Source organism: Chelonoidis abingdonii, chromosome 4 (genome assembly GCF_003597395.2).
Source record: "Chelonoidis abingdonii isolate Lonesome George chromosome 4, CheloAbing_2.0, whole genome shotgun sequence".
NCBI classification, from domain to species: Eukaryota; Metazoa; Chordata; order Testudines; family Testudinidae; genus Chelonoidis; species Chelonoidis abingdonii.
In genome coordinates, this window is record NC_133772.1 from 119,174,147 (window position 1) to 119,196,094 (window position 21,948).

Consider the following 21,948-nt stretch of genomic DNA (forward strand, 5'->3'; position numbering starts at 1 on the left):
TTTCTTTAATTAAAAGCTTTCTTTTTAAGAACCTGATTGATTTTTCCTTGTTTTAAGATCCAAGGGATTGGGTCTGAACTCACCAGGGGATTGGTGGGGGGAAATGTGGGGGGATGGTTAATTCCTCCTTGTTTTAAGATCCAAGGAGTTTGAATCGGTGTGAAGCCTCTCAAGGCAACCCAGAGAGGGGAAAATCTAGGGGGAAAAGGAGGGAGATGGTTAATTTCTCCTTGTTTTAAGATCCAAAGGATTTTGGATCTGTGTTCCCGAGGGAAGGTTTTGGGGGAACAGAGTGTACCAGACACTAAATTCTGGCTGGTGGCAGCGTACCAGATTTAAGCTAGTAATTAAGCTTAAAAGTGTTCATGCAGGTCCCCAATTTTTGTATCCTAAAGTTCAAAGTGGGGGAAAAACCTTGACACCACTAGAGGCGGGGACGGGTGGGGGGGTAATACACCATCTCTGTACTGCTCTGTGGGTTACTGTAAAGAAGAGTGAGGAAGGAAGCACATTCCCTCTCCTCTCCCTGGCCTGGTGAAGCAGCACTCCCTTATTGCTCTCCCCTTCAACTTGGGTGGTGCAGTGAGAGTTCCCTGCTTCAGTGGACTTAAAACATGTACACTGCGTTCCAGCAAGGCAGCTGTATGTTGGATTGTGCAGATGCAGTCAGTCTTTTCTAGGACTGCAAGTGCTTTGAGGGGACTAACTGCAGAGACTGTAATCTCTTTGGGGCAGGGACTGTCTTAACAGTTACAGTCAATGGGATCTGGATCAATGACTAGGACTTCTAAGTGCTACCACAATACATCTAATAAAGAATAAGAATCATCCAGCTGCTGCCATGTTTGTGTTGATTGACTCACATTCCGCCTCTCTTTCTATACCCAGCCTTGGGAAATGGATCTATCTGAGACTTACAATTTCTCACACAAAGATCTCTCCATTTTCCTGGGCCCAGAGAAAGAGATGTGTTCTGAGGTGAACAGTTCTGCAAAGAAGACACATTTCCGACCAGTAAATCTAAATTAGTTTGTATTTTAATCCTCTGTTGTGAAAACCTCTCTAATGTACTGAGTATTGATTCTGAGGTGTACACCCTCCTCTGCTGGCTTTCATGGCCCCAGTAGTGTTATGAGACTGGTGCAGAGTCTGGCAGAGCTCTTTAAATATTTCATCAGGACTTAAAAAATGCAGAGTTCCTGGATGATCGAGATAGCTACTTACATAAAAGTCTGAATAACCAATTTATCACTGTTCTAAACGTGCAGAAAACACTTACATGCCATTGAATAAACAAATATGAGTGAACTTATCTTTGCAAGCATGTTAGTGAGACCTTTCGTGAAAAAAGTCAAATACACATTAGCAGGTACACTCTGAATGCTTAATCTCTCTATCAAAAACCAAAGTGTCTAATTAGCAGGAGATTAAGAAGTGAAGTGGAGAGGGTAAAACAAACACAGCGTGAGATCTTTCACAAAATATATTTGAAAACAAACAAGAGAAAATTCAACGGGATATCTGTTCAACCTACCTGTTTAAACAGTACTTTTAATAATGCACTGAATTGTGTTTGCATCTTAAAAAGGCATTTATTGTAAATTAATTGAATTTCATGCAACTGTCACAAGGGCACTTATTGAGAAGTAACAGGTAAATCTGTATAATATACTGCATTTGTGTCTGTCTTCGCACAATATGTACCGTATGTGTACATTGCATTCTGTGGATGGGATACAAAATGTCTGCTCATGGGTGCATGGTCAGGTCACCATATGTATTGGCTAAACACAGCTATACAACACACACTTAGTAAGGTGATGTGATCCAGTGGATAGAGCACCAGAAGAGGATTATGAGACCTGGGTTTAACAGCCCTAGCACTGACTTTTTCTGTGACCATGGGCAATTTGTCACCTCCTGGTTCCTCAGTTTCTCCAGCTGTAAAATGGGGATAATTAAGAGCACTATTTAAATGTTTGATGTTACATTATAAGATACAACATTGGCATCCTTCTGGTAACTGCACGCTATGGAAGAAAAGTCCTAATACTAGTATATAAAAGTACATGTTACTGATTGGAATATGCACATTTGTGTGTTGACTGACTAAATAAAGATTCTGGTTTATAATTAGTGCATTTTTATTTATCGTTATAAAAATAAAAAATAATTATAAGTGCTCCCAAACTCCCTCTCCTGGATTGTTCAAAGTACTGTATATTTTAAAAATACTATTAAAATACCCTCATTAATATTCAAACACATTAAAACTAATTGGCGATGGAAGGGAAAAGGGTCCAGCACAAAAGTGAGGAATTAAAGGAGGGTGATGCAGAAGGAAATAATCACAGGACCAAGAGCAGTGGTACTAAAAATATCTTTAAGATACAAAAGTCTTGAGGTGTCTTTGTTTGGCAGGGTGTGGGGAGGAAATGAGTTGAGATGATTGCCAAGGATGGGGAGAGAATTCTACACCTGAGGGTGCTTCACAGCAGAGTGATGATGACTAACAATCTAAAGCAAGATGAAGAGATCCTTGAAAGGAGAGAACAATCTGTCCTCCAACACTGTCAGGACAAGGCTCAATGCAATAGTCTCGAATATAGCTGCTTTTTAACTACTCATTCCAGAGATGGGATGAACACAATACCCAGTTGTAGGTACTTTTGATCATTGGGGTGGTCTCTTCAGAGAGCCATAGGTCTACAGTATATAACCCATACTTTCCAAGCTACTATTAGTCAGCACTGTGAATATCCATTTTGAATAATGGACAATAACATCTGAGATTTAGTACTTTTGTCTTATATTTAGAATAGGAATTAAGTGGGTTATCTCAGATATCACCATGTGGTTACTCAGGTTTAAAGTTGAATTTTTAATGGCACCCACTTCACCTCCAGGATGACATTAGACTCCAAAAGTCTGGCCTTATTCTCAACACTTCCGGTTTTTTTTAGAGATGATGCTACAACTGGTGGTGTAAAGAGAGGTTAAGCGTGGCAGCACACTAGTTCAATGTCCACTCCGCTATTAATTGATTTATCTTACACTAGGAGAGAATGTTAGGCCATTTAATGAGTATGTAGCAAGTTAGATGTATCAAGGCAGATGTCAATTAACATATTTAGAGAGCAGCAGCATATTATCCTGGCTAACTGATAACTGATTAAATTGCTGAGGTTAGTCGTTAAGTAATAGCAAAACTACCTATACTTTCATTGCTCTATAATTCGGAGTTTATTACATAACAGCTAGGTTTGCCACCTACTCCTACTCTGAACTCTCACTTACTGTTTCTCCTAGCAACCAATTTGTATTTAATAATGTAACAAACTTGACTTATTAGGCCTAAGTGAAAGGGCTATATTTGATACATGCAGTAGCAGGTAATAACAACAGTTCCTGATTATATTAGTCAGCTTGGTATAAGAGAGACTTGAGTCATAGAGTCTCACACAGTAGAGAAAGAAAATACATTATTTCATCTAGTCGATATACTTACTATCGCATCATTTACCTGAAGGTAAAGTTTGTAGGTTTTTTCATCCAACCTAATTTTAAACATCTCCAGTTATGAGACTTTTACTGTTTTCCTTGGAAGGCTACTGCACAGACTAGTAGATCTCACTAATAGGAAGCTTATTCCTAGTTGCTCTTCCTTGAACTAACCCAAGGAATTCTCTATCCTTCATATTAATAACCTTTAAGTATTGGAAGACAGTAGTGTTCACCATTCTCTTTTATAACTGGTTACCCTCTGCTTTCTCATTCTCCCACATGCATACATATTGTACATCTTTTTAAGAAAGACAAAGTGATACATGTAGTGTTTGAAGATCATGAGGTAGCTGACATAACAGAATCTGAATTGGAACTAAACTCTACTCACTTGGCTTGGTATGTCTCAATGGGACTATAATTTAAAGATATAAGCACAGATGATGGGGAAAGTACTTATAATAAATAGTGCACCTTTGTCAATGTTATTCCAAGTAAATTATATTAAAATAAAAGGAAAGGAAAGGGAAATTAAACAAGAAAGGCTGGGATACAGGACTAATTCTCCCACATGGTGGAAGTGCTGAAAAACTGCTCCTCTCCCAGGACATTTCATTAGAATAGACATGCATTTCTACTTTGAAAAGCAACTGTGCAAAAAGGATACCCTCTAACTTGGCTTCTCATGTGCATTCCAAGATATACTGGCTGACTTCAGTGACAAAAGCCTTTACTACTTTTTATTCCAGTCACCCTCAAAGACTCACCACAGCTAACAGACAGTGAGCTAAATTCTCTTATGGCTCACATTTCATTAGCAGAATTGTTAATTAATTTCCCAATGCAGACTTAAATTATGCTTAGTTACAGCCTGTTTAGAGACACATGTTAACTTGGATAACATTTGAGGATGACAGATCAAGGGCAGAGTTTGTCTGTCAGGGTCTCTGTTACTGATCATGATGTGCAAGGCAGTAATAAAGCAGCTCAAATTTCAGATCACCAGTCCAGTGTGCAGGAATGAAATTAAAACAAAACAATGACTTGTAACTAAGAGTACTTAAGCTGACAGATAATAAACCTGAAATACAGTAAATGTAGCCCCATTTATAACAAGTCGCTTTTCAGAGTAGACTGGCACTTTAAAAGACAGGCTCTTTAACCTGATAAGGGCTTCCATGGCTGGGTGAGAAACCGGATTTAAGATTTAAGTGGCAATCATGAGATCAAAGCCAAAACTAATACAAAATCATTTTCTTTTATAACCACAGTCTGTACGCAATGAGTTTGTTGGGCTATCTCAAGTGGACATTGGTCCACATCACAGAACCGTCAGCCATGCCTAAAATAAACAGCTTCCTTACAAACTGTGCAAGCTGATTCATAATCACAGACATCATTATTCATATTGCAAATACTCAGAACAAGCTATTGAAACTGATTGATAATTTGCTCTAAAACTGTAGTCAGTTGGTGGCTAGTGACCCGTGCACAGCATTTTATTGTTTCTGTTACGTTGCTCTGAAACATGCTGAAATAAAAGAAGAAAAAGCTATGTAAAAAAGAGACAATAAACTTGAAACAGTAAACATACATACTTCATCATTCTAATTTCTTGCAGAAACTGTTGAAAAATTCAACAAATGGTTTAAGTTTTATATTTTGCTTTCTGTTGTTGTAGTAGTTGTTGTTTCTGATGTTGTTTTTTTGTGGGTTTGGGTATTTTGGTTATTTTTTTCCCTCCAGGATAAAAACAACCCAAATATCTATTATGACAGGTGGCCCTTTACAGCAAAAGCACAAAAACAGAAGCAGCAGCAGCTGTGAAGGAGAGTATCACAATCAGGAATATTAAGATGAAGCATCATTTGTTTTTATAAAGAGATGTCTATTTTGTGATAATGGGTGCAATTAATAGCAAATATACTAGAGGATTCATAGTACTAGTAATTAATGTAGCATTAATTTCAATGGATTTTTGAAAATGTAATAAATTTGCAAAGCTACAGAGCTTCTAAATTTCTATAAAAATAAACCAGTTCTGCTTAATAAATCGGCAGCAACAGACATATTTAGTATAACATGAATGTTTCAGGTACTTCAGCTAAAGCCTGATTTTAATAATAACAACAATGGGACAAAGTGCTTTGTGCTCCTAATTGAATAGTTTAGGCAGTTAGAATGTTGATCATAGGGAGTGAGTGGTAATTATTTAAGTTAAAAACAGCTGTGAACTGACATTATTAATGTTCATCTACCTTAATTTATGCTCATGGCAATATGGCTGTTTTGAGCAAAATTTAAATTAAAGAAAACTAGATTTAAATATGAAAGTAAAGATCATTGCATAAAAAACGATACTTTAGTGAGCCATAAACAACATGTCCTCATTGGAATAGTTGGAGCTTTAAAAGTTTAACTCTACAGCTCTCGGGCAGCAAGAGAGATTGTAACTTGTGGCCATCATTTAAATTCTTAATTTTATTTTCACAGTAATTAATACTTTGTCCTTCTATACTGCATCCATCTGATGGTCTCAATGCTCTTTACAAATATTGATGAATAAATCATCACACACCTGTGAAATACAGGAGGTCTGAGTAGTTCCCGCGCTACCGATGAGAAAACTGAGGCACAAAATGGTAAACTACAAATCAGGAACAGGATCTGAAAATGACTATACTGATAAGTGGTTGCAAGAGGCAAAGTATTATAACTTGCATTGATTCGGCATTCAGAGGTGTGCAAAACAAGTATATCTCTCTTCAATTTGGTATTCTGTGGGAATCAAAATCAGACCCTAGCAGAAGCAAAAGTAATTCTCAGTGAGTTATACTTGCATATATCAGAGCTGAACTTGATGACTGCAAATAGTGTAGCATAAATTAAAGTGTATAGCTGGTGGAGGATCCTTCTTTTATGCCATGAGTTTTCTGCTACAAGTCTCAAAGCTCCTTCTGCTGCCATCTTGCATTTTAGTTACATTCATATGAAACTCCTGTAAAATACCAACTTGGTGCAGGTTTCACTACTTTTCCCCATATGCTAGTTTTCTGACCAACTTTACACTCATCTTTAGATCACCAAGTCATTTAGCCCAGAGATTTTCACTTTGTCCAGTCTGCATTTGGCAAGATTTGACCCTGTCAGGTTAATTCAATTTCAGACCCAGCAATGGAATGCCTCTCTGCTGACTGTCAGACCTATGTCCAGCCCACTGGGTGCTGCTGCCTCCTTAATACAGGCGGGAGGGATAGCTCAGTGGTTTGAGCATTGGCCTGCTAAACCCAGAGCTGTGAGCTCAGCCCTTGGGGGGGGGCATTTAGGGATCTGGGGGAAAAACATGCCTGGTGCTTGGTCCTGCTTTGAACAGGGGGCTGGACTAGATGACCTCCTGAGGTCCCTTCCAACTCTATGAATACATTTTTCCAAGTTTCCCTATGTAGGCATCAGGGCACTGAGTCACTGCAAGTGTGGGCATGGACAGAGGAGACAATCAGAAGTTTGAGTTGCATTCAATCTAATTTGGTAGAAATGTTTTTGCATTATAAATTAACTCCTCCTAAAAAGCATCCCTTGTGCAAACCCCTACAGCCTGAGATAGATTTTCTGATGAACAGCCTTAATAACTCACACCAGCTGTTTTCCAGTTCTCAGGAAAGCAGCAGACAAAGATGGTGATGCTTTTTTCTCAGCAAGACATTTTTATCATGGAAAAGCTGTTTTTAAAAATGTCTTAAAGGTGATCAGAGCTTCTGATTCAGAAGTTTCAGTGGCACAGGAATGTAAGCCAGAGGAATTCCTTCCACATCTGACACAAATTACATTTTTTGTTCTGGATTGTTTTGGGTTTTTTTTTATTTTGTGGGGAGGAGAGTGATCATTTATGAAATTTCATTGTAACGTGCATGAATTCAAATGAAGAACCAGATATCTAATTACATAACTGCTACCAAGAGCCAAGCTAGCTCAGAAATAATTCAGATAGCCAGCACATAGTGATATGAATCGTTTCCTGGTTGCTCTATTTTGCATCTGTAAAAATTTTGTAGACCTCTTATCTGAGCTTTTAGTCATATCAGCAAGAACCTCTGTGTTTGGCATACTGATGCTAAGAAATGTAGCATAGCCCTAGGAGCAGATTTACCATGAAACAAACTGTGCAGCAGGGGGCCCCCCAAAATGCAGGATAAATACTTGACAACCTGCCCCAAGTCCCAGCTGGCGGCACAGCAGGGCTCAGGTAGGCAGGCTGTATGCATGCCATGGCTGGTGGCCTCATGCCGCTCCTGGAAGTGGCTGGCTGCTGGCACGTCTCTGCGTGTTGGCGGGGAGCAGCACTATGTGCTGCCCCCACCGTGGACAGTGCACAGAGATCCACTGCCTCCCTCTCCCCAAGGGGTGCACAGAGACATGCCAGCAGCAGGACTAAAGTGGCTCCCTGCATGCTCTGCCTCTCTCCCTCCATGCCGCTTCGCTCCGCATGTCCCTGCAAACCCTGGGGACGGGGGGTGTCTCCGCACACTGCCCCCATCCCAAGCTCCGACTCCACAGCTCCCGTTGGCTAGGAACTGCAGCCAAGGGGAGCTGCTGGGGTCGCGCCTGCAGGCAGCAGCGCGCGGAGACCCTCCTGTCACCCCCCACCTAGGAGCCGCTGCCAGAGTAGTGTGTGTGTGTGCCAGTCACTTTGGGAGCCGTGCCACCCCTACCCCATCCTGCACCCCAAGTCCCTGCCCCAGCCCAAAGCCTGCACTCCACACCCAAACTTCCTCCCAGAGCCCACACCCCTCACCCCCTCCCACACCCGAACCCCCTGCCCCAATCAAGGTACCTCACTTTATTTTTATTTACTTCCCATTACTTATAATACAGGAAGATGAAGAAAAAACAAATGAAAAACAGGGGGGAGATAAGAGAGAATATTCTTTTTCTTGACTGGGTCCCAAGAGGCGGAGGCTGAAAACAGGAGCGGCGCCAGGGTTTTTGGCGCCCTAGGCAGGGGTCCTTCCGCGCTCCTGGTCGTTGGCGGCAATTCTGCTGTGGGCGGGGGGGTCCTTCCGCGCTCCCGGTCTTCGGGGCACTTCGGCGGCGGGTCCCGGAGCGAGTGAAGGACCCGTCGCAGAATTGCCAAGGACGACCCAGAGTGCGGAAGGACCCTACTTCGCCAAATTGCCGCTGCGGGTGGCAAAACGCCATCCTCCCAAATCCTGGCACCCTAGGCGACCACCTAGGTCGCCTAAATGGAAGCACCGGCCCTGGCTGAAAATGACGCTGCACATAGGGCCCCACTAACCCTAAATCCACCACTGCCCAGCCCCAGATTTTGGTAGTGGAATAGTTTTTAGTCTTTTGGTTTTAGTTTTTGTTGTTGTCAGCATGGGAGCAGGGAAAATTGTTCAGTACAATTAAATGAGAGAAAATCCCATTGAAAATATGACTGCATGATTATTAAATTATACTTATTTTTTCTGTGTGGTGGATCCTCCATTTAATTTCACTGTATACTTTCCCTTCTTTGTACCACTCTCATTCTATAATATGAGGCACTATAAAACTCATGTTGCTAATTAAATGGCATGTAGTATAGAGCCTGAAATATATTAGTAATGGCAAAAATCACAAAAATCTTTTGAAATTTAATTTCCCTGTTCTCAAGGTGACATCACAGTGAAATAACAGCATTTAACAAAATGCACTAAATGTTTTCCGCTCTCTGGTTGTTTGTGATTAATATTAATCACAAATAAGTATATTAATAGGATTACTTATTATTGTTTAGGCCATACTATTTATCATTAATTAATTAATTATTATTATTATTATTATTTAAGACTTTGTCTTGCTATGAAATCCATCTGGGTAGATCCACATACCTTCATGTAATTCATTGCAAGACTGGGCCTTACCATTTATTTTCAGAGAGAAACAATATACTAAGCTATTTACTGATACATTCCCAGCCCTGAAAAATGCACGGTCCACATAGATTACGAACACTGGGTGATGATTGAAAGAAGTGGAATGAAGTGTAAATGAGCAACAGGCTATGGCATATGCAGAAGTTCTTTTACAAATAAGTGGCCTGATTTTCAAAAGCAGGAGCCCAGAGTAGCCCCCACCGAGTTCCTGAAAATATATACTGAGTGTACAGTATAGTCAAGTGACAGATCAGTCAGCGTGTATCATTTCATGTGGGTGGGGGAGGGGCTGGAATGTAGGGTGGATCTGGGAAAATCCACCCCAGAAAATTATTTGAAAATACTTATCATTTGGTGCAGTTTGGTTCATTCCAAAGGCAATTCCATTGCTCTTCAGAAGTGTTTTATAAGCCCCAAGGATAGCTCATCTCTGGCAGGGATGATTTAGCAATATACAGAAAAGGGGTGCATTTAATTAAAGACAAAGAAATCTCCCAAATCTCTCTTCTGTTTTATGGCAGAATTTTAACAAGGGGCTTTCAGGGGCCCAAAAGAGAACCGACCAGACTATTTTTTTACGTGCATTTAACATTATGCTGTGCTATGGACAGTTCCTCTCCATGGAACAATGCTACTAGTATATAACATGACAGTGGGGTGCCCACACATGTACACAAAAGGCTGTTCTTTGAGATTTGATACTCACTGCCTAATCAGAGATTTGACAGGTTTTAAAAGATATAAGTGGATTCATTCAAGTTCCCTGCATACACTCCAAATCTGCATTTAATTCAATAGGTCATAACTGCAGTGGTTATTAGTTTGTTCATATATTCTGGGGAATACTAATAAGCAGAAAAATAACCTGCTGGGAATTGTATGGAATGATCTGCATCATTTGTTATCTTAAATTGAAGGCGGAAAAAATGGTGTATGTTAGAATAATGCAGGATAATAAAAAATATACAGAAAGACTATGAAGGGAATTTTTCATGAGGGTTTTTCCAGTGTATAAATAAATCAATAAGCCATAATAGTTCCTGCATTAGTTTGCTAGTGCTGCACATATTTAAATATTTGCTTCTACTGTATTGTCCTGTACTGTATAGTCTATTTATATAGTAAATAGGTGGTTGACTAGAAACAGATACTTAAATATCCCAACTCTTGAACTGAGGACTGTGAGTTTCCAGAAAGGCATTGCATCCTGACCTCCACCCACTGTCTGCTGAAACCTGGTGAGCTAACAGGTTAATAGGACTATAGCCTCAGCCAAGGCACCACCCACAGGAGCCCTGATTGAAGGATTGTCCAGCTCCGATTGGTTCAGTCATGCTATTTAAGCCAGAAGGAGGCATCGCAAGTCAGCTGAGCAACTAGGTGATTTCCTGTTGTGGCTGTATTGGCCCTTGCTTGTGCCTGCCTCCTTCACCCATCCCTGTTCCTGACTCCTGCTTGGTTCCTACCTCACACCTGCCTTCACTTCTGTTCCCACAGTGCTTCTGCTCCATGCTTGATCCTTGCTTCTCCTCTGTTTCCTGCCTTTACACCTCTCTTCCAACCCTGCCCTCTGATTTCTGACTTTGACTCTGACTTGACCATTGGTTCTAGCGTTTGGTATCTGACCTCATCTCAAACCCTTAGCTTTGTTTCCTGGTTCCGGTGATCAGCAGTTGACTCTGGTGCTGACCCTCAGCTTCCTTCCCCAACATGGATGCCTGTCCCACCCACTAGACCTGACTCATGCTCTGATACTAGGCCAGACCACCTGCATGCCAGTCTGTAACAATAGACAGCAACCCAACACCACCAGAGAAGTGCAACCTCAGCACACTCATACTCTTACATGGCTCCTCAATTATTTAGTCATCATAGATTTTATTCCACCTCTCTTCTAGCATGCAAACTTTTCTTCATACGTGTCAAGCTGCCACTGTTGCTTTTCTGAGTTGTAAAGCAGACTTTTTGTGCGTGCATGTGGACTTAAACACTCATATCCTGATTCTGCTAAGAGCACTGTATGGACAGACACCTGACTCCATGTAGAGTTCAAATCAGTAGATCCAGAAGGTCTTCCCATGCTGAGCTAATTGCGGGATTGGGGGCCATAAGATGTATCTATAACATCTACTTGGGTTATTTCTTGTGCATACACTGAGCTCAGCAGCTTCCCTGTTAATGATGCGGGGCCAGAGCGGGGATTTGGGGAGGGATCCAATGGGGGAAGGAGGAGGCGGGGCTGGGGGGTGAGAGCACAAGGCAAAATTGCTTGTTTGTACAGTGTCCCAACCAAACATCTGTCAGGACGCGGGACAAACAAGCAAATATCAGGACAGTCCTGATAAAATCGGAACGTCTGGTCACCCTACTGGCAGTTGACCAGGATGAGGGCAGTCTAGCTTAGTGGCTGGAGTGGGGAGCAAGCCCAGGACTGAGGTCAGAGCAATAGTCAGTTGTCAGGAGCCAAAGCCACAAGTGCAACCCAGAAGCAAAAACTGGATACCAGAGTCAAGGGTCAAGAGTCTGTAGTTAGGAGCCAGAGTCAAGGGCTAAACCAGAGGTCAGGAACTGCAGCAAGGAGCAGTTTAAGGCAGGGGCAGGACAGAAGCAAGGCTGGGTGTAAGGCAGGAGCAGCAGAAACAAGGTAGCACAGGAACAGGCATAGTGGTGGGCATGAATGCTGAGAAGCCAGTGAGTTGCTGCTGCTGCTGGCTTAAGAGCCAGCCTGCTGGCCTCTGCACCCAATCAGGTTGTGTAGCTGATCAGGCAGCCTGCTGCAGGCCAGGTGTACTGATTAGGCTGCCTGGAGACTAGTGCTGCTGCAGGCCCTGACTCCTGACACTCCTTCCAGGTCTGCCCTTAGCAAGTGCTTTTTCTGTGTCCCCCTCTACCAGACTCACATTATCTCCTTCCATCTCTCTCTCATCAAAGTCTTCTGTGGAGAGTGTTTGGCAGTTGAGAGTAGTGTTTCCAGTAGTGCGGTGTCCAGAGCAATTAATGAATATCTGGTGTGTTGATGGCTTAAACTGCGTCTCCTGAGCTACCCACATTCCACCACAATGACATCAGAAGTGCTTACTTGACCATGAAGGACCTCTGAGAACTACTGCAAATCTTCATTGAGCATCCAGCCTCTGAAAGCTTGGCCAGGACCCAACTTTTGGGGAACCTGATCCAAAATCCATTGAAGTCAATAGAAAGATTCCAACTGATTTCAGGAAGCTTTAGATCAGGCCCTGGCTACACTCAGCTAACAGAGCACTCAGGAAACTTGGGAGTGAATAAGGAATTGTTCTGAAAATCCACCGAGCCCCTAAATATGCCCGAAGCCCCTATCTAAATCAAGCACCCGGCCCACTCAGGCTTTTTTGAAAATGCTGTCTCCATCGCCACCTCTCTCTCTCACACACACATACACAATCACACACTTTTTGGGGGGAGGAGTAAGTGAAAAAAGAGGTTTTTCTAATCAATCATATTCACATCGTCTTTAATAGAGGCAAATCCTCCACTTCTTCAAAGGGAGTATTTTCTCATTAGTTCATTTTTCATATACATCCATGCTAGACCTCTTCTCTTATGAAGATTAGTCCATTATTGTGCAAGAATAGACGCTTGCCTTGGCTTTCTGCTTTGACAGCTACTTATTAGGCATTTCACAGTTTGCCATGAGCTGCTGCCACTGCTGCAGCATTTCTTTTCTTTTTTTTTCTTTTGCCAAGCCTCTAAGTTTCCAGCCTTGGCAGCAGTTCTTGCACAGAACATAACCTGAACTATTAATAGGTAATAATATTCATAAACACTTATCATTTCCTCTTCTCCCTCCCCTCTCCCCCATGGCTTTGGAAACCAAGCCAAGGACCAAGGAAGGAGAACAGCTCAGGCAAAGCAAGGAGTAATATAATGTACTTTCAGATTTCCTAAAGAGCATGTTTATCTCTGCCTTCCTCCCACACATACTATACACACACCAGTGCCCTAGGGTCTATTTCATGTGCTAGAAGCAGAGTCAAACAAAAAAACAAGATTACCAGCAAATCAACTTTACATTACCTAAAGCATCTAATAAAGGGAAGGTAAAGGACACATACCAATTCAAAGGCACAGCCTCCTGATTAACATAGGTAAACAACAAACAAGTAATGAACAAGTCACTATCATTGTTGGCATGACCACTACAGAAAACTAGTAATAGGTGGTAGACTCTCCTAAGACATTTTTCATGTGATGGAGGTTAGGAACTTTTACTATGGCTATTAGAGATCAGTCTACAAAGTGTTTTTAATCCCTTTCTCTGAATCATCGGGTACTAACTATTGCTGGAGATAAGATGCTGGGATAGATGGAGTATTGGTTTGATCAGCATGGAGATTCCTGTGTTCCTCACTGAGAAGATTGGAGCTTGGACCAGAATACATTTGGCTTACATGTTTTTGTCTTGTTTTTAATTTAATACAAGTATTTGGCAGTATCAAGAGCAATGGTCTCCGGAGCCCAGGAGCAATGAACTATATAAGATGGTTTTAAGTTCTTCTCTGTCTCAATTTGGAGACCAAGAGCCCCTGGCAGTGTAAACCACAACATGTGTGTATCATATATAATGCTCTGTGTACTGTGCAGTAAGCTAAACCTAAATCCTGAAGTAAGGCCTCGTAATTTCCTTGGCATTGCAGTGGCAGACTAGCAACTCAGCACAATTTCGTTTAAATGTAGAAACAGAGGTTTCCAATGAATTAAATATATACACACACAAATGGACAGTCGTTTTGTAGATGTGAACAAAATGCATTAATTTTCAAAGACTCTCACTGATGTCTAAGGTGGTACTTACAGACACTGGATATTGGCAGATACTGGTCCTCAGATGGTGGGCCCTGCTAGCGATGTATACACATACATTGCCTGGGATTTGGTATCTTTACTAAACAATTTCCATGTTGTAGACAGAGAGCTTTTCCTGGCTTCTGTCCTGTGTAATGCTTTTAGGTGTTCATTTTCCTCTATCAACTCCTCTTTACTGTGCTACAGTGAATAATAGCATATGTTTATTGGGTTATATTGACCTTTTTCCATTTGTTAATTTAGTTTTATGATGTTTTCTGAGGTATTCAGTGCAGTTCCGGTCTGAGCATCTCAGCAATTACAATTCTTATCATTATTAGAAAATGGTCCACCCAGTGGGTCATTGAGTGATTCAGCTGGTAGCACAATGTGTGATTCTGACTGGCAGTGATGAAGAGATCACAGATGGCTGAAGAAGGTTCTCACTGAAATCAATGGAGTTACTCCTGCTTATTAAATCTGGCCTAGAGAGAGAGGTTTCACAAGACACCAAGTCAACCTGAAGCCAGGATTAATTTCACAGTCATTCCAACATGAGTTGGGCCTTTAACCTGCTTAGGTGCTTTTGAAAATCCTAGTAGGTGCCTATTTGCATATTTAGGCACCTACATACCTTTGACTATCTGGCCTCCAGCTGCAGAACCTGTTCAGTACTTTCTGACCTGCTAAAATTTCTGCATTTTCAGACATTATCTAGAGAAAAGAAATCTTGGATCGTTTTCTGCAATGATTAACAACTAAATATATATTTTTTTAAATATGCGAACTACAGCTGGTTACTGACAATTACACCTAGAAAATTTTTGTAACGACCCCTAATTTGCTGTTAACTCGCATGCTTTTCCATGTTGGTTAAGTACTGAAAATGAGGAGAAATGTTTTGTAGCAGTTCAGTACCTGTCCAGGTAGCATAATTGTCATCTTTTAAAAAAATTCTCCTATCATATCTCAACAGAAAACTTGTTTGTTTAGTGACACAAGGATAAAAATTATTCAATGCAAGCAAATGACTTGCTGCTTTACCTAAGAGTTATGAGAGGTTCTTATCACAATAGCTGATAGCTGTATTAATAATTCATACCTTTGTTTCTTGCAATGACAAAGAGAAGAGCCAGTTGCTCTATACTACCATAGTAATAGTTTTCTTTTCTTATTGTAACTACAACTAGAGATGTGTCTGAACCCAAACTCTGTATTTGAATATCCAAACACTAGAGATGTTCAAAATGCAAATCCAGATCCCTTTGAGCATTAGAAATCCAGATTTGGATCCAAGTTTTGAAGCTCATACCCATTCCTAATTACAATCTATGGGGTTGTGATTTTTCCCACCTCTTAATTTCCCCCTTGTTGGCAGACCTAATCTATTTGTGGAGATTCCCTAAATAATGTGGTATAACTAACTATTGATCACTGCTATAAGCTATTAATATGGAATATGCTTTTGTGTGTCAGTTGTCACACTATGGGTGTCGGTGTTTATATATCATTCATAAGTAAACAGACTATATTAACAAGCAGTTATACCAAAAGAATGCTTTACCTAGAGCCTTTTATATTTTCACAGTTTCCTATAAACCTTTTTCTGTTAATATAGATTACAAAAAAAAGCTTTAAAAATATTGTACCAAGGCCACAACAATTTGCAACATTGCAATGAAATATATTACATTATCATTAAAAATGTATTGATTTAGTTATCCACCGCATTGATAACATATTGTAAGGTCTGAGACCTTTTTCTGCAGCAAGCAGCAGCAGCCAGGAGTTAAGAAGCAGAGAGTCATATCCTCATATTCCATATAAATTGCATCAGAACAATATAATATTGGGCTGTTAAGCAGGCACTCCTACCCTAATAGTACCCACCATCGCTAGATTAAAAAACAGATCTTAAGATGGTTAGACAAAACTTTGTTTGATAGCATTCTGTCTGGCAAGGAATCACTTATCAATAGCTGTGACTGTGAAATCTATACTTTATTGTTTTGCCTTTATGGTCCCTACTTCTCTGTTGCTTATCAGCATGGTTTCATAAGAACATAAGAACTGGGTCAGACCAATGGTTCATCTAGCCCAGTGTTTCCCAAACTTGGGATTCCACTTGTATAGGGAAAGCCCCTGGTGGGCCGGACCAGTTTATTTTCCTGCCCCATCCGCAGGTCCGACTGATCGTGGCTCCCTCTGGCTGCGGTTTGCTGCTCCAGGCCAATGCGGGCTGCTGGAAGCGGTGGCCAGTATGTCCCTTGGCCCGCGCCACTTCCAGCAGCTCCCATTGGCCTGGAACAGCAAACTGCAGCCAGTGGCAGGCGTGATCTGCCGAACCTGGGGACGGAGCAGGTAAACAAACCAGCCCAGCCCACCAGGGGCTTTCCCTACACAAGCGGCGTCCCAAGTTTGGGAAACACTGATCTAGCCCAATATCCTGTCTTCCAACAGTGGCAAATGCCAGGTGCTTCAGAGTGAATTAACAGAACAGTTAATCATCAAGTGATCCATTCCCTGTCACCCATTCCTAGCTTACGGCAAACAGAGGCTAGGGACACTTCAAAGCATGGTTTTGCATCCCTGCCCATCCTGGCTAATAGCCATTGATGGACCTATCCTCCATGAACTTATCTAGTTCTTTCTTGAACCTTGTTGTAGTCTTGGCCTTTATAACATCCTTTGGCAAAGAGTTCTACAGGTTGATTATGTTTCAGTCTGATTCTTTGATTGTTTTTGTCTGCTACATAACTAATTTTACAAGATTTAAATCAACTAAGGTGGTGGGGTCGATTGGTAAACGAATTGTTTCATAATGGACTAGAATTGGTGAAAAATACTGTTTTGTAGTACTTTAGTTTAAAATGAGTGGTTCAGATAAAGTTTAACTATATAAACTGGGGTCCAAAAGGAAGTTCTTTGGAACATAACTCCAGGACACAGCCCAAAATTAGAGCTACCACCGTGTAACACTCGGCTAATCAGATCGTGCAGAAGCTGGAGCCCTGGACAATCTAATTTTGACTGGCCATCAAGAAAATTTCATGTGCCTTGTTGGGAGTGATGAGCACTGTATGCTTAGCGTGTGTATTCTGTTTTGGTAACCACTAATAAAAGTGAGGTTATGGATATTACTGTGTAAGGCTCTTTCACTGGAAAAAGGCCTCCGAACCCACAGAAGATTATATGCTGAGCCCTAGGAACTGGGTAAGGATGGGTACGTAAATTAGCCAGGTTACGCCCTGAAGCCTAGGAACTCAGAAAGGGTGGGGGTACCTAAATTAACCGGGTTAGGCCTTGTGCCCACGGAAGGATAAAGGTGGGGTGCCGTAGTGTGTGCGGGTAACAATACAATGTGATAAATCATACTATTTGCCAAAATTATTCTGCAAAGTTATCTATTGGACTATATGATGGACTGTTCATTTTCAGGACACAAGGGAGCTTTAAACAGACTTCTTCAGGTGAAGATTCGATTTTGAGAAAATAGCTGTTAACTTATAGTAAAATGCAGAAGGTCCACTATGCCACATGGGAAACATTCTTTAGAAATGTCATCCAATTTGCTCCGATTAACACCCTCTCTGACCACCTCCCCAGAGAAAAATGTGATCTTGGAACAAAATGGCAAATTTCAGGGAAAACCATTACATTTAATTAACACATATTTTAATGGACAGGGTCAACCCAACAGGTTGCTTTAAAGATTTCACTGAACACCTCAAGAAAAATACAAAGAATTTCTACTCCTTTTTAACTAGTTGGAGCTTTATATTGTTAATGGTCCTGTCTTCTCTAGTAGATTGTTGGGTCTCCCTTCTTCTACATTTTTATGTTTTTCCTCTCTCATTATATAAAAGTTCTATAGAATCTCATAGGGAGAAAACCAATAAAGATCTATAAATATTAAAGAGGATTATATAGAAATTACTCTACAACCTCTTTGAATTTACCAGTGAATGAGGGACATTCTACAGGTTTTCTTAGTGTGTTTCCTTTTTAAAAAAGTCAGCCTCTAGAATATTATAGCAGGGATATAATTCTCTACTAAGTTCTATAAAATTGTTTGGAAAACCTGGAAAGAATATAACTCTATAATATTGTAAGCATCCCCCACTTCTAAATGGATTAGTCCTCAGACAGGTGAAATAAGGAACTTATCCTGAGGAACAGACCATCAAGAATTACACGGGGAGGAGGACAAGGAAATCACAAGGATTTAGGAGGAAGATGTCCAACCTTAGTAATTTTCAAGAATTAATTGTAATAAAGAAAAGGAAATGTTCGGCTAAATTGCAGGAAGAATGACTTGAGAGTGAAATCTACAAAACTAAAGAACAGTCTTCTGGGAAAGAGGTGCAGGCTCTATTCTTGGACAGACCCCTGGAGAATATACTGGTGTTCTTTTAATCTTGTCTCATAATTAAATCCCTTGAACATCTTAATCATTTTTGCTCTGTAAATTCACTCTATTTCATCTATATGTCTTCTGCCAATGAGGTGCCCACAACCAAATATAATTGCTGAGGCATTGTCAATGCTTTCGCCATTTCTTTGCTACATATGGTAATAGATTTACATTTCAGTGACACTCTCTTAGCATCAAGGGAAGATGCTCTCAACTAACTTAAAATTTTAAATTAGCTCAGATAAAGTATTAGTATTAATATTCAACAGAGAATAATCTTGCTTTGAAAGGGAGACTCGATCTTATTCTGAAAAGACTAGTTGATCTAATAGGTCTTTTCCAACTTCTATTAATCCATTCTAAAGTCTTTGCAGTAGCCTCAGCAATAAATCACAGGAATATAGATGGTTTCATGTTAAGAATCTCATTATTTTAGGAGAAATATGTATAAGGTTATTGTCCGTTAGCATATAGTTACAGGAGTTTACATGTGTTTCTTCAAGTTTACTGTTGGAACTGGATGAGAAAATACTTGAGCCTGATTTTTCTTGGTTTCTTAATACCCCATTTGAATACTAAGCTTTCTGTACCATCACATGTTCCTCTAGAATGTGTGCACTCTCATACAGACTTCTGTTGATATTCTTGTGTAAAGGGCATTTACTGAATTCATAATTCCATTGTCTAAATTGTTCAATGTTTGTTAAGAAAACTAAATTCCCCTGGCCGAGCTGATTGTAGCATGTCATGCTGTAGGATTTATCCTGGTTTTTAGAGCCACTGTTTTTTGTAGTAAGAGGGAGTCTGTCTCTCTAGAACCAGTTGATTTACATGGTCTTGGATAGTCACTCTTTCCAGCTCATCAATGTGTTGTTATACAAATCTAATGGGAACTTTATAAATGGAATTCAACCTCCTAGGTATGAAGGGACTGCTAGCATATAGGCGATCCTGTACTAATTGCCAGAAAGGGAGGCGGGTATTATTTTTGTGGCAATAGCACACTGAAAAGAGACAAGGATTATAATTCAGCAAAATTATTGGGCTGCATCTATCTGGAAGTAAAGATATCCCAGGCTTTTTTATTTTAGTGTTCCAGGATGAAGTTTGTTCCACTGCCTGACAGGGGCTATTTGCTCTTTACCTGTGCAGCTTATTTTTGTTTGATATCTTGTTGATCTAGATATACGTATTGTATCACTGACAGAGATGAAATTTACTCTCAGGTAGGGACCTGCACAAAGCCTATGCCCCATTAAAATTCCATTTCAACTCTGTTTTGAGGAGGTGCCTATGAGTATAAACACGGCAAAGTCTTGCAGATGGACACCTTCACTTGCTCCCAGCCATTGAAATAAATGAAACACAACCAAAAAAAAAACAAAAAACCCCCACAATCCAACTCCTTGCTTCTTTGGCTGCCACCACTCTAATTCTTACAAGCAAAAATGTGCATTTTAAATGTGAGCCATATCTAATATAACATCTCTAAGCCAAACATGGAATTTCTAATGCATTGACCACAGTGGGATAAAATTAAATTTCTCCTTCATTCAGTTCAGGATTGTTCTCTGCAGCACAGTCTAATGGGCTTTGTGTCCTCTGTTTTTCAATGACTTGTGTAATGGGGCTTCCATCACTTCCCTTTAGAAAGCAAAAGACTTTTTTCAAGAGTAGAGGGAAAGGATCTTCATGAGACCAGAATGTCTTGTTAGCCAGAGAGCCCTGGCACCTGTATCATCTCCATTGTCTGGGGATAGAATCCTCCAGCGCATCTGACTCTGCTCTCACACCTCCTGCTAAAATGGCTTTGTTTGCCACATTCACCGCTGGCACTAGGGTGACCAGACAGCAAATGTGAAAAATTGGGACGGGAATAATAGGAGCCTATATAAGAAAAAGACCCCAAAATTGGGGCTGTCCCTATAAAATCAGGACATCTGGTCATCCTACAGGACACTCTTCTTTCAGCTGCTTGAGCCCTCTGCCACAATAAATGCAACTCGCTAACGGTACAAGCACTCCCCCCCCCCCCCCCGCCCACTCTGCCACTCTCACTCGCTTCTGTCTCACTATCCAGCTTATTTTACTACAGACATCTTGATATATCTGGTCAGATTAAGGTTCAAAGATAATAACTTTGTTGCTATGCCTATGGCTTTAACTTTCATTGGCCTGACTATCTATATCAGCCTGTTCTACATAGCACATACCAATGGCATTCACTGCAGTAGACCCAATGGAATTCTGATTGTTCTACATCGTTGGGATCCTGGACTGTTCTTTACTGACTGCAGATTGCTCACTGTGGCAAGACATTTTAAGCTGGTGAGGAGGATGGAAGGGACATAGTGCTACCACTTCTCAAAGGCCAGTTCTCCTCCTGCTCATTCAGCCTCTCTAGCAGAAGCACATGTTGACTGAGTACGCACACAACCCTTGTCACTTCTAATTTATAAAATTTTGATCATGAACTAAGTAGAGTCAAAGGAAGAGGCTGAAAAGATCATTATCCATTTTAGCAGCTTGGCAGCAGAAATAGTATTTAAAGCCAGCCCCTTCTGGCATGAAACCTATGGCAGTTCAAGTCACTGTTGCTTAGGCTGAGCTCTTTTGCATAAAATGCTTTGGGAAATAAAAATCTCCAATCTTATTTGCTTTATATCACAAACTGCCAGATGCCACCCGAGGATGCTACATTTAGCTTCTGCTATAAAACTTTTCTTTGGGAATATGTGATTTCAAATGAGCCATGAAGTATTACATACTCAAGAAGCAAAGGAACTTTGACTGCTTCTTTCTGTGACATAACAGCTGAAGACACACATGAAACAGAAGAGTCTTTAATGGATTCAATGCTGTGTTTATAACTTGGAAAACAACTGTCACTTTGTATTTTTGGATGTCATCCAGGATGTGAAAGCTGAACTTTAAGAGTGCTGAAGAGTAAAATGTTGTCACAAGCCTTCGCAAGATAGGCTCCAACAATAGCAAAAGCAAATTGTGATCAATTGATACAGCCCAATGTGTGAAACGCAGAGTTGTTCAACTGATAATTAGATATTGAGATGCTACTTTAATTAAAATGGTATCTCTTTCTTCAGATTTTTTTTCAGAACACTGCAGTATGTTACCAAAAAAAGGAACAACAATTCCATGTAAGCTTTGAAATTTTCTGTTTCAGAGTGGTGGGGTTTTTTTGTTTCTGATTTTAACTCTGCTTATGGCACTTGCCACTGCGGAAAATGTTTTCCAGCTGTCCCCTGCTAGCAAATACAAACTTTCAGCTGG

General features: G+C 40.7%; 1 long non-coding RNA gene across 1 annotated transcript in view; it reads left to right on the forward strand.

Moving 5' to 3' along the window:
- LOC142046667 (uncharacterized) overlaps window positions 1-21,948 on the forward strand; it is a 493,183-nt gene that overhangs the window by 432,003 nt on the left and 39,232 nt on the right. The gene's annotated exons all lie outside the window — the stretch shown is intronic.